Source organism: Lithobates pipiens, unplaced genomic scaffold (genome assembly GCF_037356315.1).
Source record: "Lithobates pipiens isolate NorthernLeopardFrog02 unplaced genomic scaffold, aLitPip1_a1.2 Scaffold_13, whole genome shotgun sequence".
Lineage (NCBI taxonomy): Eukaryota > Metazoa > Chordata > Amphibia > Anura > Ranidae > Lithobates > Lithobates pipiens.
The window spans coordinates 454,008,724-454,022,151 of record NW_027507718.1 but is presented as its reverse complement, the minus strand read 5'-3'; the positions used below and the strand labels follow the sequence as shown (position 1 = coordinate 454,022,151).

Genomic DNA, 13,428 nt, shown 5'->3' with positions numbered 1-13,428 from the left:
ATGCCGCAACCACTGCACAAAACATTGCCTCCCAGCCACCAGCACAGCCAACCCACCCTCTAAAACATGATCACTTTTCAAGGGTGGTGGGGTTGATACACTTGAGAACAAGCCCTTAGAAATATTAGGGCACCATTTACCAAACTGAGTGAACAATTCATTTTTAAAGCCAAAGGACATTCTATTGACCAGTAAGGATGAGCTCAGGCGTGTAGGCATGGTCAACGTGCAGAGCCCGCCAGGAAGTCGGCGCAGCACTAGTCACAGGCAGCAGAAATTTCCCCGATCTCTGCAGTCGGACAAAAAAAACAACAAAAACGCTGTGCAAATTGTAGCCTCAGTTTCCTGTTCTTAGCCGACAGGAGTGGCACCCAGTGTGGTCTTCTGCTTGTTTCAGGGGTTGGACTTGGCCCCTTAGTTCCAGTGATGGGAATATAAGCCGTCAGCCTTACAAGACCTTTGGACAATTTCATACTTCTAACTTTATAGGAACAGTTTGGGGATGGCCCCTTCCAGTTCCACATGACTGCACACCAGTGCACAAAGCAAGGTCCATAAAGACATGGATGAAGGAGTTTGGTGTAAAGAAACTTGACTGGCCTGCACAGAGTCCTGACCTCAACCCGATAGAACACCTTTGGGATGAATAGAGCTGGAGCCTGCGACCCAGGCCTTCTCTTCCAACATCAGTACCTGACCTCACAAATGTGCTTTTGGAAGAATGGTCAAACATTCCCATAGACACATCCTAACCTGTGGACGCCTTCCCAGTAGAGTTGAAGCTGTTATAGCTGCGAAGGGTGGGCCAACTCAGTATTGAACTGTATGGACTTATCCCTGTACAGAGTCGGACATTAATATATATATTTTTATATGTACTATAGATACACACACACACACACACACACACACACAATATAATTAATATCTGCCTGAAGTTTAGCTTTATTCCACTGTTAGCAAAATCATATCTGATTTTAATGTGACTGCTGACAAAAGGTCAAGTTACATAGCAGCATAAGATTAGACTGCATGTAATTTGTCCCTTACTTTACATAGTAATTATTTGCATGATCTCAGTTTACTAACTGATTTAGACAGTTGCAGGTGGCTGGTGACTGATGTCAGAGGGCCACTTAATAAAAAAAAAAACGTCATTACAACTGTTATATACTAGTGTGAGCATTGTGCTACTGCCTCATCCAAAAGGGCCTCTTCCTTGCCATTAAAGATGACCATTGTTAAAATTACAAAATGTCTGAGAAATTATTTACAACCATTTTGTTTTAGATTTTTTTTTTTTTTTTTAACAAAAGCAAAATACCTTGTATTAAGGAGTCTATTTAGACACCAATGTCCTGTTCCTAAACGTATAGTGTCTAATGCATTTTTTGCTATACTTGCCTGCAAGCTCTAGTGGCCATAATTTTTCTTAAATAACTCAATCAGGAAAATACAACATCATGGCCACTAGATGGAGCTGATGAGCACTGCAAATATATTAGACACAATACAGTCATTATTTGTTACAGCTGTGCAAATGCCTCAGGCATTAAAGTGGTTGTATACTCATTTTCTAACTTTTACCTACAGGAAAGCCTATAATAAGGCTTACCTGTAGGTAAAAAAAATATCTCCTAAACCTGTGCGGTTTAGGAGATATTCCCCTCGGTATGCGCGCCTGACTGCAGCAGCGCATGCGCACAAGGGGATTCTCGGCCTGAAAATCCGGCAGTGGCCGGCTGGCCGGAATGAAATCTCCCGCGCGCATTCGTTTCTCCAGGTATCGCGGCTCCGGCGCTGTGAGTGGCCGGAGCCGCGATCACCGGAAGAAACGTCGAGGGAGCATGTCAGCTCCCTCGGCATGGATCGGGCCAGATGTCGGGGCCTCGTTCTAAGGTAAGTATTTCATAATGAGCTAGTATGCGGTGCATACTACCGTAGCTCATTATGCCTTTTGCTTTGCAGGTGTCAAAAAATAAATAAAAAATGCGGTTTACTACCGCTTTAACACAGCAAACTTTTTTTTTTATAAATAGACCCCTATGAGGAGCGACAAACCTACCAAGAGAATAGGAGACATTTTCTTGTCTACTTATAATAATCTCACTAATGTTTAGAATGCCTTATATCCATAATTAGACTATTAGTTCATGAGCCCATAAAAAGGAGTCATGAGATTATACATACAGTATGTACCTAAGACATACAAGCAGTCACTGGATATCTGGTAGTTACATTATCAGCAAAAACATACAAAGAATCGATCAGCAACTAACTGGCTAGTTGTCCAATGCCCAGTAGGTAGCATTTGGTTTATAAATGTCATCTTGTTCAGTTCAAATTATGGTCACACTGTATGTGGCTGCGTGGAACTTGCAAAGCGGCCTCATTCACTTGAATGGCCACGTTTGGCAGACACTATGCCCCACCTCTTTGCTAGTACCACTTCCTGGGGAAGGGAATTCCACATTTTTACTGCTCCAATGGTAGTTGGCAGACTCTACACCCACTGAAAGCAACGGGGTATAATTCCTGCAGGTCTGCACCCCTGGCCACAATCTCTGCAGCTAAAAGTTGGTAGCAGAGTGGGGGGTGAGGTGCAGCTCATTGCAGCTGCTAGTGTGAAAAGAGTAGCCATAAGGCTCCTTGTACCCTGAAGCTCATAACGGCAGTTTTGGAGTTTGGGCATTTTTTTATTTTTTTTTTTTAACAGGCCCTAAACTCCCCTTTATGTTATCCTATGTGTCCATACACACATGGACGTTTTTGGACATTTATCAACGGTGAGTTTATGGGCTGTTGTCTGAACCGGCCAAAAATCGCGTCAGGAGCTGTTTTTCTGACCAACAAAATGTTAAACACGCATTAATGCTGATAAACTTTGATAAATATTTAAAAACATGGCTCAGCAGTGTTTAAAGTTTTTGATCATGGAAAAAAAAATATATTTATTTTTTTACCAAAACACTAAAAACCCTATTAAACGCTATTGAAAAAAAAAAAAAAACATTGAAAGACTAACTGCAAAGCTACTGCCATTTATACAACATGATTTCATGATTTTTAACGTCCAGTGTGCATGGAGCCTAAGGGCATGGGTCCATGTACGGAGCTTGCACTGCTCAGAGGGGATCACTCCTTCGATACCCGCTGAGCAGGAAGATGACAGGTCCACACACTGTGCAGGGACGACCTGTCAGAGCACTGCTCTCCTCTATAGGGGATCGGATGAAGACAGACCATAGAGTCCGCCCTCACCCGATCCGATGACGGGTGGAAAAATTAGGTTTTTCCGCGTCACACTTTTTCGGATTGGAGCAGGTCGGATGTCAGTGGACATGTCACCGCTGACATCCAACGCTCATAGAGCTCTATGGAGCGTCCGTTCAGTTCCAACTAAAAACAAAACAAAAAACAGACAGGCGGACCTGTATGGACAGTCCGTGTGAAAGAGATAAGATTTTATTTTATTTTTTTTAAAAGCTGCCTGATACATTCTTGATGCTTTAGTAAAATTTGATTGAGAGCTTCCTTTGCGCATTTTTACATGCGACTTCTAGAATAGGAGCAGAGTTGGCCCCATAGACTTTTAAATGGGAATGCCTGATAAACATACACAAGTGTTTTCCAACGCGCCTATTAAAGTGTTGAGCAAAAATGATTCTGCCAAATAGAAGGTCCAAATCATTTGGTGGAGGGGGATTATGGTGTGGGGTTGGACTTGGCCCCTTCGTTCCAGTGAAGGGAACCATGAAGGCGTCAGCATTACAAGACCTTTTGGATAATTTTATGCTCCCAACTTTGTGGGAATAGTTTGGGGATGGACCCTTCCTATTCCAACATGACTGCACACCAGTGCACAAAGCAAGATCCATAAAGACATGGATGAACGAGTTTGGGGTGGAGGAACTTGAATGGCCAGCACAGAGTCCTGACCTCAACCCGATAGAACACCTTTGGGATGAATTAGAGTGGAGCCTGCGAGCCAGGTCTTCTCTTCCAACATCAGTGCCTGACCTCACAAATGCGCTTCTGGAAGAATGGTCAAACATTCCCATAGACACTCCTAAACCTTGTGGACAGCCTTCCCAGAAGAGTTGAAGCTGGTTTAGCTGCGAAGGGTGGGCCAACTCAGTATTGAACCCTACGGACTTATGCCCTGTACACACAGTCGGACATTCCGACCACAAAATCCGTCGGATTTTTCTGAAGGATTTTGGCCGAAACATGTGTTGCATACACACGGTCGCACAAAGTTGTTGGAAAATCCGATCGTTCTGAATGAAGGTGACGTCAAACATGTACGTCGGCACTATAAATGGGCTGGTAGCCAATAGCTTTCGTCTCTTAGTTTATTCTGAGCATATGTGGCACTTTGTCCGTCGGAATTGTCTACACACAATCTGATTTTGTTGTCGGAAAATTTTAGATCCTGCCCTCGGAAAATCCGACAAAAAAAGTCCGATGGAGCCCACACACAGATTTTCCGACGTGTTGCAATCACACTATTTCTGTTGGAAAATCCGACTGTGTGTACAGGGCATAAGACTGGGATGCCATTAAAGTTCATGTGTGTGTAAAGGCAGGTGTCCCAATACTTTTGGTAATATAGTGTATACTGTGAATGTTTACAAGCTCCAAAAAAAAAAAAAAAAAAAAAAAAAGTATATCCAAATTCAAACTCTGCGACATGCTAGAAATCATCCAAGTTATTCTTCCAAGCCCCTAAAGCTGCCTTATTATCCTCCAATCCCCATCCCAGGAATTGAACATTAAAATATAGTTGCGCATGCTACCGTCTCTCACCCCTGTGGTGCCTACAACAAAAATGCAATAAACTCCGAGGAACCCTGCAGGAATGCCGTCAGGACGGTAATGTCACATACATTCCAGATCTCATACCGACAAACAAGCCTGTAGCTTTTCCTTTCATTGGAAACATTTGTACATAATGTAAAGCACACGTCCGAACCCCACCGACAGCTTTACACGCTCTCCGATGGGTATTATTGGATTATGTAAGCCGTCATAGACAGCAGATATAATGATCGGTTCATTTGAAGAGAAGAAAGACGGGGGGGGGGGGGGGGGGCGGGGCTAGTACAAACCCTTCATCAAAAACCGCAGAACTAAACCATATGGTAACGCTTGGCAATAAACCACAGAAGCGATAAAAAGTAATCTATAAAGCTGAGTGGTGCAGGAACAATAAGACGCCTTTCACAGCCAGGTTGGAGAAGAAAGTAATTAGGAAATAGTCCAGGAAAAGTGCACTAAATGAATTGGACTCCGCTTATCCCCAACCCAAATCAATGGCATCTTTTTACCGTTACAAAGCAGGACTGTGGCAGATATATAGGAACATTTCCCTCAGTGACAGGACTGATTCAGACGCCAACTAGAAAGCACTATATAGCGTGCGAGTCAACAAAGGGGTTATTGGTGCGACAGAAATCTGCGGCTGCCTGACTTCAAATATGTACAAGCTTCTCTGTACCATCCATGTATTGGAATAATAGTCCATGGCAGATGAAGTCAAGCGGAGGATTGAGCACTAAATGGATATCTGATGGATCTTGTGTAGCAACCAACTACAAATGGAGGAAGGTCAGTTAGTAACATACCTCCCAGCTTTTTGGAATGGAGATCGGGGACATCATTTCGCACAAAGTATGTAGGAAAAGGACACTAACGCCAATCACAACTTGTTATCCCTTCTGGTGTGTTAATGCACATTATAATAGTAGAGTTCTAGACTGCGTTCCATACAGTGTTGAGATCAAGGTAAGTGGATGGTGGTGGCAGGGATAATAATTGGTGGTGCCATGCAATACCCCAGAGCACTGGTCTCCAAACTGATCTGGCCCTTGGTGCATTATGTCCTGACACCAACAATGAGGCAGAAATCCTCCCCCCCCACACCAACAAAGAGGCACAATCCCCCCCCCCCCCCCATGTCAACAAAGAGGCACAATTCCTCCCTCCTCCACATACATCAACAAAGGGGCACAATTCCCCCCACACACACACACACACACCAAAAAAGGGGCACAATTCCCCCACACACCCCAACATTGGGGCACAATCCCCCCCACACAACAAAGGGACACAATTCTCACACACACACACACACACACACACACGCCAACATAGGGACACAATCCCCCCCCCCACACACACCAACAAAGAGGCACAATTGCTCCCCTCCACACACCAACAAAGGGGCACAACTCCCCCCCCCCCACACACCAACAAAGGGGCACAACCCCCCTCCCACACACACCAACAAAGGGGCACAATTGCTCCCCTCCACACACCAACAAAGGGGCACAATCCCCCCCTCACCACACACCAACAAAGGGGCACAATCCCCCCCCCCACACACACACACACACACACCAAAGGGGTGAACGCAATCTGAATGTGAACAATCCATCATTTTTTTTAAAGACTCTATGCCTATATAGTCCCACAATACAGAGTGTTTTACAAATACTGACACCAACGATGGGGCACATTTCCTTCAAGCGACAACAATGGGGCATAATTCTTCCCCCTCAATGAAACCAACGATGGGGCACAATTCCTCTCACTGACCCAAAAATGGCGCATTGTTTATGCCCACCAATGCTGGGACATTTTCTACTTGCAATGGCCACAATCCGGCCACCCTAAAGTCTGAAGTTTCTTTAGAAAGTTTGAGGACCCCTGTCCCAAAGGATACCAGTACACAACTGAAGATCAAAAATGAATGTGGGCTTATTCACATTGTGTCACAGTGTGGAGGGGCCCCACTACGAGGATATTTTTTTGGTTGTACCAAAAGTTGGGCTTTAGGTAAAAAATAAATAAATAAAATAAAAAGAAGCGTAACCAATACTCAACCAAAGATCAAGAATCAATGCGAGTTAATTCACATTGCGTCACATCTGTCAGGTACAATTTTGGGGCCTTGAGTGGGCCCGTTCCTCAAGACAACACAGTGACCACTATAGCGCCTTGAGAAGGGAACCTTGCAAGGCCCCAAAACATTGGCTGCATGACAGGTATGACGCAATGTGATGTGAATTAACCGATATTGACTCTTGATCTTCAGTTGAGTGGTGGCGAATCTTCTTTTTCCTTAAATCCCAACTTTGGGCAACTGAAAAAATACCTTTGTAGCGGTGCCCCTCCGTATTTCAAAGAGAGGCTGTAATACTTGCATAACTTACTGCTCCAGCTGGCTCTGGAGCTGCTCTCAGCGTCCTCATGTACAATGCAGGTCTATTAACCCTGCACTGAACGTGGTGAAAGCAGGCGTGCAACCATGGCTGGAACCAGCTTACACATGAGGCAGTGGTGGACTAGTCACAAAGATTGAGGGAGCCTGCTGGATCGAGGAGAAGATGCAGAGTTACATTTTTTTTTTTTTTTTTTACTCAATGTTGAGTTTTAATGTATGTTGTGTCACAATTAATAGTGCCACACCAGATTCATTGCCCTTCTTTGCAATTTTTACCGTGCGTTGCAGCAACATACAAGTGTTATTAGGGCCTTTGTATGCTAAATAAGTGGTTTACCCCATAAGTGATTTTTATTGCCACTTGCCATTATGCCCCATAGACACGCTCGGACTTTCCGACGACAAAATCCATCTGATTTTTTCCGAAGGATTTTGGCCCAAACTTGTTTTGCATACACGGTCACACAAAGTTGTCGGAAAATCCGAAAGTTCTGAACACGGTGACGTAGAACGCGTACGACGGGACTATGAACGGACCAGTAGCCGATGGCTTTCATCTGGTAATTTATTCTGAGCATGTGTGGCACTTTGTCCATCAGAATTGCCTACACACTATCACAATTTAAACAATCGGATTTTGTTGTTGGAAAATTTTAGATCCTGCTCTCAAACTCTGTGCATCAGAAAAATCAGACGGAAAAAGTCCGATGGAGCCCACACACGGACAAATTTTCTGACAACATGATGCAATCGCACATTTTCTGGTGGAAAATCTGACCATGCGCATGGGGCAATACACTTTTCCTTTCAAATGATAAGATCCCATCATTTAAATAACATTTTTATAGAGGTTTATGAATCAGATCAACAACTGCAGAGAAAACAGAGGGAGAGGAATTTGGCACCAAATTGGGAATGTCGGGAGCCGTGGTGTAACTGACCATCGGCACAAACTGACCGCCGAAGTTTTCTTATGTGGAAGTCATGTAGAATCGCACTGTCAAAGCACAGCTGCAGCAGATGGGGCATCACTTAAATCAGACAGCGTAGGAAGACAAGTACTGGAACGGTTTCTTATTTTATGCTAATTGTTTATAATGTTGGGAAATCTCCATGCTACTCACTTTTTTTTTTCAAAGAAAATAAACCTTTCACCACAGTTTTCCTTTTAATACACCAAGCCTCAGAGAAGAAGATTGCAGTTAAAGCAAGTCATTTCCTAGATTGTAAGCTTTAACGAGCAGGTTCCTCTGATTCCACCTGTATTGAATTGTATTGTAATTGTACTGTCTGCCCCAGTGTTGTAAAACACTGCGCAAACCATTGGTGCTGTATAAATCCTGTATTATTATTATACTAATAATTTAATAGCATAGAAATCCAACTGGCGAAACTGAAATGACCCCAGAAGCTTGCTCACCAATGCCTGATAAGTATTTCAGTTTGCACCTAACTTAATTTTTTTACTACGATCTATGGGTACTTTCACACTGGGGTGGGGGTCCGTTATCAGTAATGCGCAGCTAGTTTTAGCAGAAGTTTTTAGCGCTAGTGGGGGACGCTTTTAACCCCCGCTAGTGGCCGAAGAAACCGTTAAAAGCGCCCGTATTGCAGCGCTTCTGAAGCGGATTACAGGCGCTTTGGGCGCTGCCCATTAATTTCAATGGGCAGGGGTGGTGTAGAAACTGGGTATACACCGCTCCTACACCACCACAAAGATGGCGCTTGCAGGACTTTTTTTTCCTATCCCGCAAGCGCACTGCCCCAGCGTGAAAGCACTCGGATTTTCACACTAGGGAGGCATGCAAAGCGCTTTTCAGACGCCATTTTTAGCGCTAAAAAAATGCCCAAAAAGAGCCTCAGTGTTAAAGGGGTCTAAACGTTATAGGTCTCTCCAATATACACATACTGGCTCTGAGATTCTGGATTTGCATGCTCTTCTCTTAGCAGCCAGTGCATGCTGAGACTTGTTGTTCCTCAGCAGTTCTAGCACTATTCATAGCTGGAGTGTAGAGCAAGGATTCAGTTCAAAGTTCAATACACATACAAGAATCATTTTATTTTACAACTCCTTGTATTTTAGCTGATGTGTTTGTATAAGTGATAGGAGTGGCAGGCAGAGATAGTACAGAGAACAGGGGAATGTCACTCAGCCTCTGAATGTGTGCATTTTAATTACATTAAGGCCCTATATACAACTTTGCACATGTTTTACACTCAAGCCTATGCACAACGCTCAGCAGTAGGAATCCGATTTGTTTCAATACAGGCTGTTCACATCTCTAAGCACAGTCACATGAAGCTGGAAAAAGTATAGGAGTTTTTTTGGAGCGGTGATTTTTTTTTTGGCCTCAGACTTCAATGGAAAAATCTGTAAACTTGCGACACAAACTTTTTGTGCGTTTTTGCCCTGAACAACTGTCCCCCTCTGCGCTCTTCCCAGGTCCACCCCAGAAGCCTGCATACATGTGCACAAAAGCTTGCAAAACAAAAGATAAAAAAATAAAAAAACAAATGCATATGCACAAGCAAAAACAAAAAAGTTCCAGATGTGCCTACTAAGGCTGGATTCACACCTATGCATTTTTTGTGCTTTTTGCATTTTGCAGATTTGCACTACAGCTCCTTTACCATGGTTTCCTATGGAACACGTTCTGTAGCGCAAGTCTGCAAAATGCAAAAAGCACAAAAAATGCATAGGTGTGAATCCAGCCTTAGTGTGAATGGGTATTTATTACAGGTATTTATAAAGTGCCAACAGCATCGCTTTACAAACTATGAGGGAGATTTCCTAAAACGTAAGCGTGTAAAAGCTAGTGTAGCTGTGCACAGACGAACCAATCAGCTTCCAGGTTTTATTGTGAAAGATTAATTGAACAAGCTGAAGTTAGAAGCTGATTGGCTATCATGCACAGCTGCACCAGATTGAGTGTTCCAATTTTAGTAGTCTCCCCCATATTCATACTAGTCCTTGACCTCAAGAGTTCTCAATCTAAAGTCCCTATCTCACATACATACATACACATACTAGACCCAATTTATACAGGAGCCAAATAACCTACCAGTGTTAAAACCCATGCAATTACAGGGAGAACATGCAAACTCCATGCAGATACTGCTCTTGTCCAAACCAGGAACCCCAATGCCACAAGGCAGAAGTGCCAACTATCGTGGCATACCCCGCTGAGCATTATCAAAGCCAGTGATGAGTTTTAAATACATTATTCATTTTTTCTTCCAATGTGATGTCTTACTGCTCTGTGCCCTGTTCCCATTCTAGAGACAGGGTGGGCAGAGACTCCAGAGATCTGAGCTCATCTACTTTGATCAACAGTGACACCAATCTGGGAACAGGCACACAGAAAGTACTCAACACACAGAAAGGCTATTCATGCAAAAGCAGAAGTGACACTGCTGCAGAACATCTTTGTTTAAGCTGCCCAGTGTCACCCACTGTAGTTAGAGCTTCTGCAACCAATCTTTTGCAGGTTCACTTTAGGCTGGGATACAGATCTAGGAAAAAAAAAAAAAAAAACAGGAGGTGGCACTGCTGCAGAACCTCCTTGTCCCTCCGACCAGCGCGTCTACAGCCAATCTTTTACAGGTTCACCTTTGGCTGGGTTACAGATGCAGCTATAGTAGAAGTGCCACTGCTGCAGAACCTCTTTGCTCCCTCTGACCAGTGTAGCCAACTATTGTTAGAGCTTCTGCACCCAATATCACAGGTTTACTTTGGGTTACATGTGCAGCTAAATCAGAAATGACACTGCTGCAGAGCCTCTTTGCTCCCTCTTCCCCGTGTCATCTTCTGCAGCCAGTCTTTTACAGGTGCATTATAGGCTGGATTACAGATCTAAAGACAAGTGGCACTGCTGCAGAACCTTTTTTTTGTTTTCTCTTCCCAGTGTCACCCACTGTAGTTAGAGCTTCTGCAGCCAATTTTTTAAAGCTTCACTTTACAGATCTAGCAAAAACAGAAGTGTCACTGCTGCAGAACCTCTTTGCTCCCTCTGACCAGTGTAACTTACTATTGTTAGAGCTTCTGCCGTCAATTTTACAGGTTTACTTTGGGTTACATGTCACCTAAATCAGAAGTGACACTGCTGAAGAACCCCTTTGCTCCCTCCTCCCTGTACCATCCACTAGCAAGAGCTTCTGCAGCCAATCTTCTACAGGTTCTCTTTAGGCTGAGTTACAGATCTCGTAAAGACAGAAGTGGCACTGCTGCAGAACCTCGTTGCTTCTTCTGTCAGGCATTAGTAAGCACTTCTACAGCCAATCATTTACAGGTTCTCTTTTGGCTGGGTTACAGATGTAGCTATAAAGTGTCACTGCTGTAGAACCTCTTTGCTCCTTATGGCCAGTGTAATCCATACCTGCCTGGAGTTGTTCTCTCTGTGCCTGCGTGGGTTTCCTCCGGGTACTCCGGTTTCCTCCCACACTCCAAAGACATGCAGGTAGGTTAATTGGCATTTGTCTAAATTGGCCTTAGTATGCGAGTTAGGGACCTAAGATTGTAAGCTCCTTGAGGATAGGGCATGATTTGAATGTACAATGTATATGTAAAGCACTGTGTAAATTGATGGCGCTATATAATTACCTTAAATAATATTATTATTAATAATGATAATTTATTATTATTGTTAGAGCTTTTGAAGCCAATCTTACAGTTCACTTTGGGTTACAGGTTACCTAAATCAGAAGTGACACTGCTGAAGAACCCCTTTGCTCCCTCTTTCTTGTGCCATCCACTAGTAAGACCTCCTGCTGCAGCCAATCTTCTACAGGTTCTCTTTGGGCTGGGATCTTGCAAAGACAGAAGTGACACTGCTGCAGAACCTCTTCCCAATGTCATACACTATCAAATAAGCTGCTCCTTATATAACCATTATATAGACCATCTTTTACAGGTTCTCTTTGGACAGGGTTACAGATCTGGCAAAGACAGAAGTGGCACTGCTGCAGACCCTCTTTGCTCCCTCTGGCCAGGGTCACCCACTATTGTTGGAGCTCCTGCAGCCAATCTTTTACAGGTTCTCTTTAGACAGAGTCACAGATCTTACAAAGACAGAAGAGACGCTGCTGCAGAACCTCTTCCCAATGCCATACATAATTATATGAGCTTCTGCAGCCAGCCCTGAATTTTCGGGACATTTCGGAGCTGTGATTATGTTGGGTATTTTTCACCCCCGATAATAGAATCCCTCTTTTGTCTTTTGCTTCCCTCTAATAATATAAAGTTACAATGTATCGCTGATCGCACACACCTTCCTGGTGAATAGGAGAACTGTGCTGGACACTCTCTATGTGATCCCAGGACTGCGATTCCTGCCGGTTATTGAATTACCTGCATGTCGGGAAGCGCTGTGTCCGCTCTGTGCGCTCTCAGTGTCCGGGTGCTGTCGGTGCGGTGTCCGGGTGCTGTCAGTGCGGTGCCCAGGCTCCTGTGTCGCCCATGGCTCGGTCCCGTCCTTGGTATAGCCGGCTCTCAGCTGACTGCTCTTTTCTTTGGGCTCTTTTAAAGCTTCCCCCGGTGATGTCACAGGCAGGTTTCCTCCCTCTCTAGGTTGCTCAGTGCAGATACCTGAAGGCAGCCCAGTTCCTGCCCAGCCCTCCTCTGTGTCAGGAGGATCGCATTTCTTCATGGCAGTCATGTGAATAAACGCCACCCTTGGCATCCCTTCAACTGTACAGTCCTGGTTAGTCAGTGCAGGGATTACCTGCCCAGGTAACTTCACACCGGAGTCTGTTTAGTGAAATCTTTAATGCCAAATAATGGAAAGCTATCTCATGTGACAGATTACAGATCTTTAATCCACGTGACCTCCTGAAAATTTACCCCCCCTTTAATGACCAGACCATTTTTTTTGTGACGTGGTGTTTCTTCACATATGGCTACCCACTGGACTGCGCATGCGCGACGCTGCAATATGAGTTCCACCCATGAGTCTAGGTTCAAGACCCACCATCCAAGTGGACATAGAGCTAAATTATAATTGTGCCGAGCGAAGCAAGGCCATGCCCGAAGTGTCGCGAGGGGGCCCTGTGTTGGAACGCATATGGCGGAATTGGGCAAGGGCACTCCAGTGGGTAGCCAGATGTGATGGGTAGCCGAAGGTGATGTGACAACGGCACTGCATTGATTTAACCACTTGCTTAGTGGGCACTTAAACCCCCCTCCTGCCCAGACCAATTTTCAG

General features: G+C 44.3%; 1 protein-coding gene across 1 annotated transcript in view; it reads right to left on the bottom strand.

The window, feature by feature from the left end:
* Window positions 1-12,755, bottom strand: part of HS3ST1 (heparan sulfate-glucosamine 3-sulfotransferase 1) — a 35,723-nt gene extending 22,968 nt beyond the window's left edge. Inside the window, exon 1 of the mRNA XM_077477778.1 lies at window positions 12,576-12,755. The gene's annotated coding sequence lies outside the window, so the exon portion shown is untranslated. The remainder of the gene's footprint in view (window positions 1-12,575) is intronic.
* Between the last annotated feature and the right edge of the window lie 673 nt (window positions 12,756-13,428).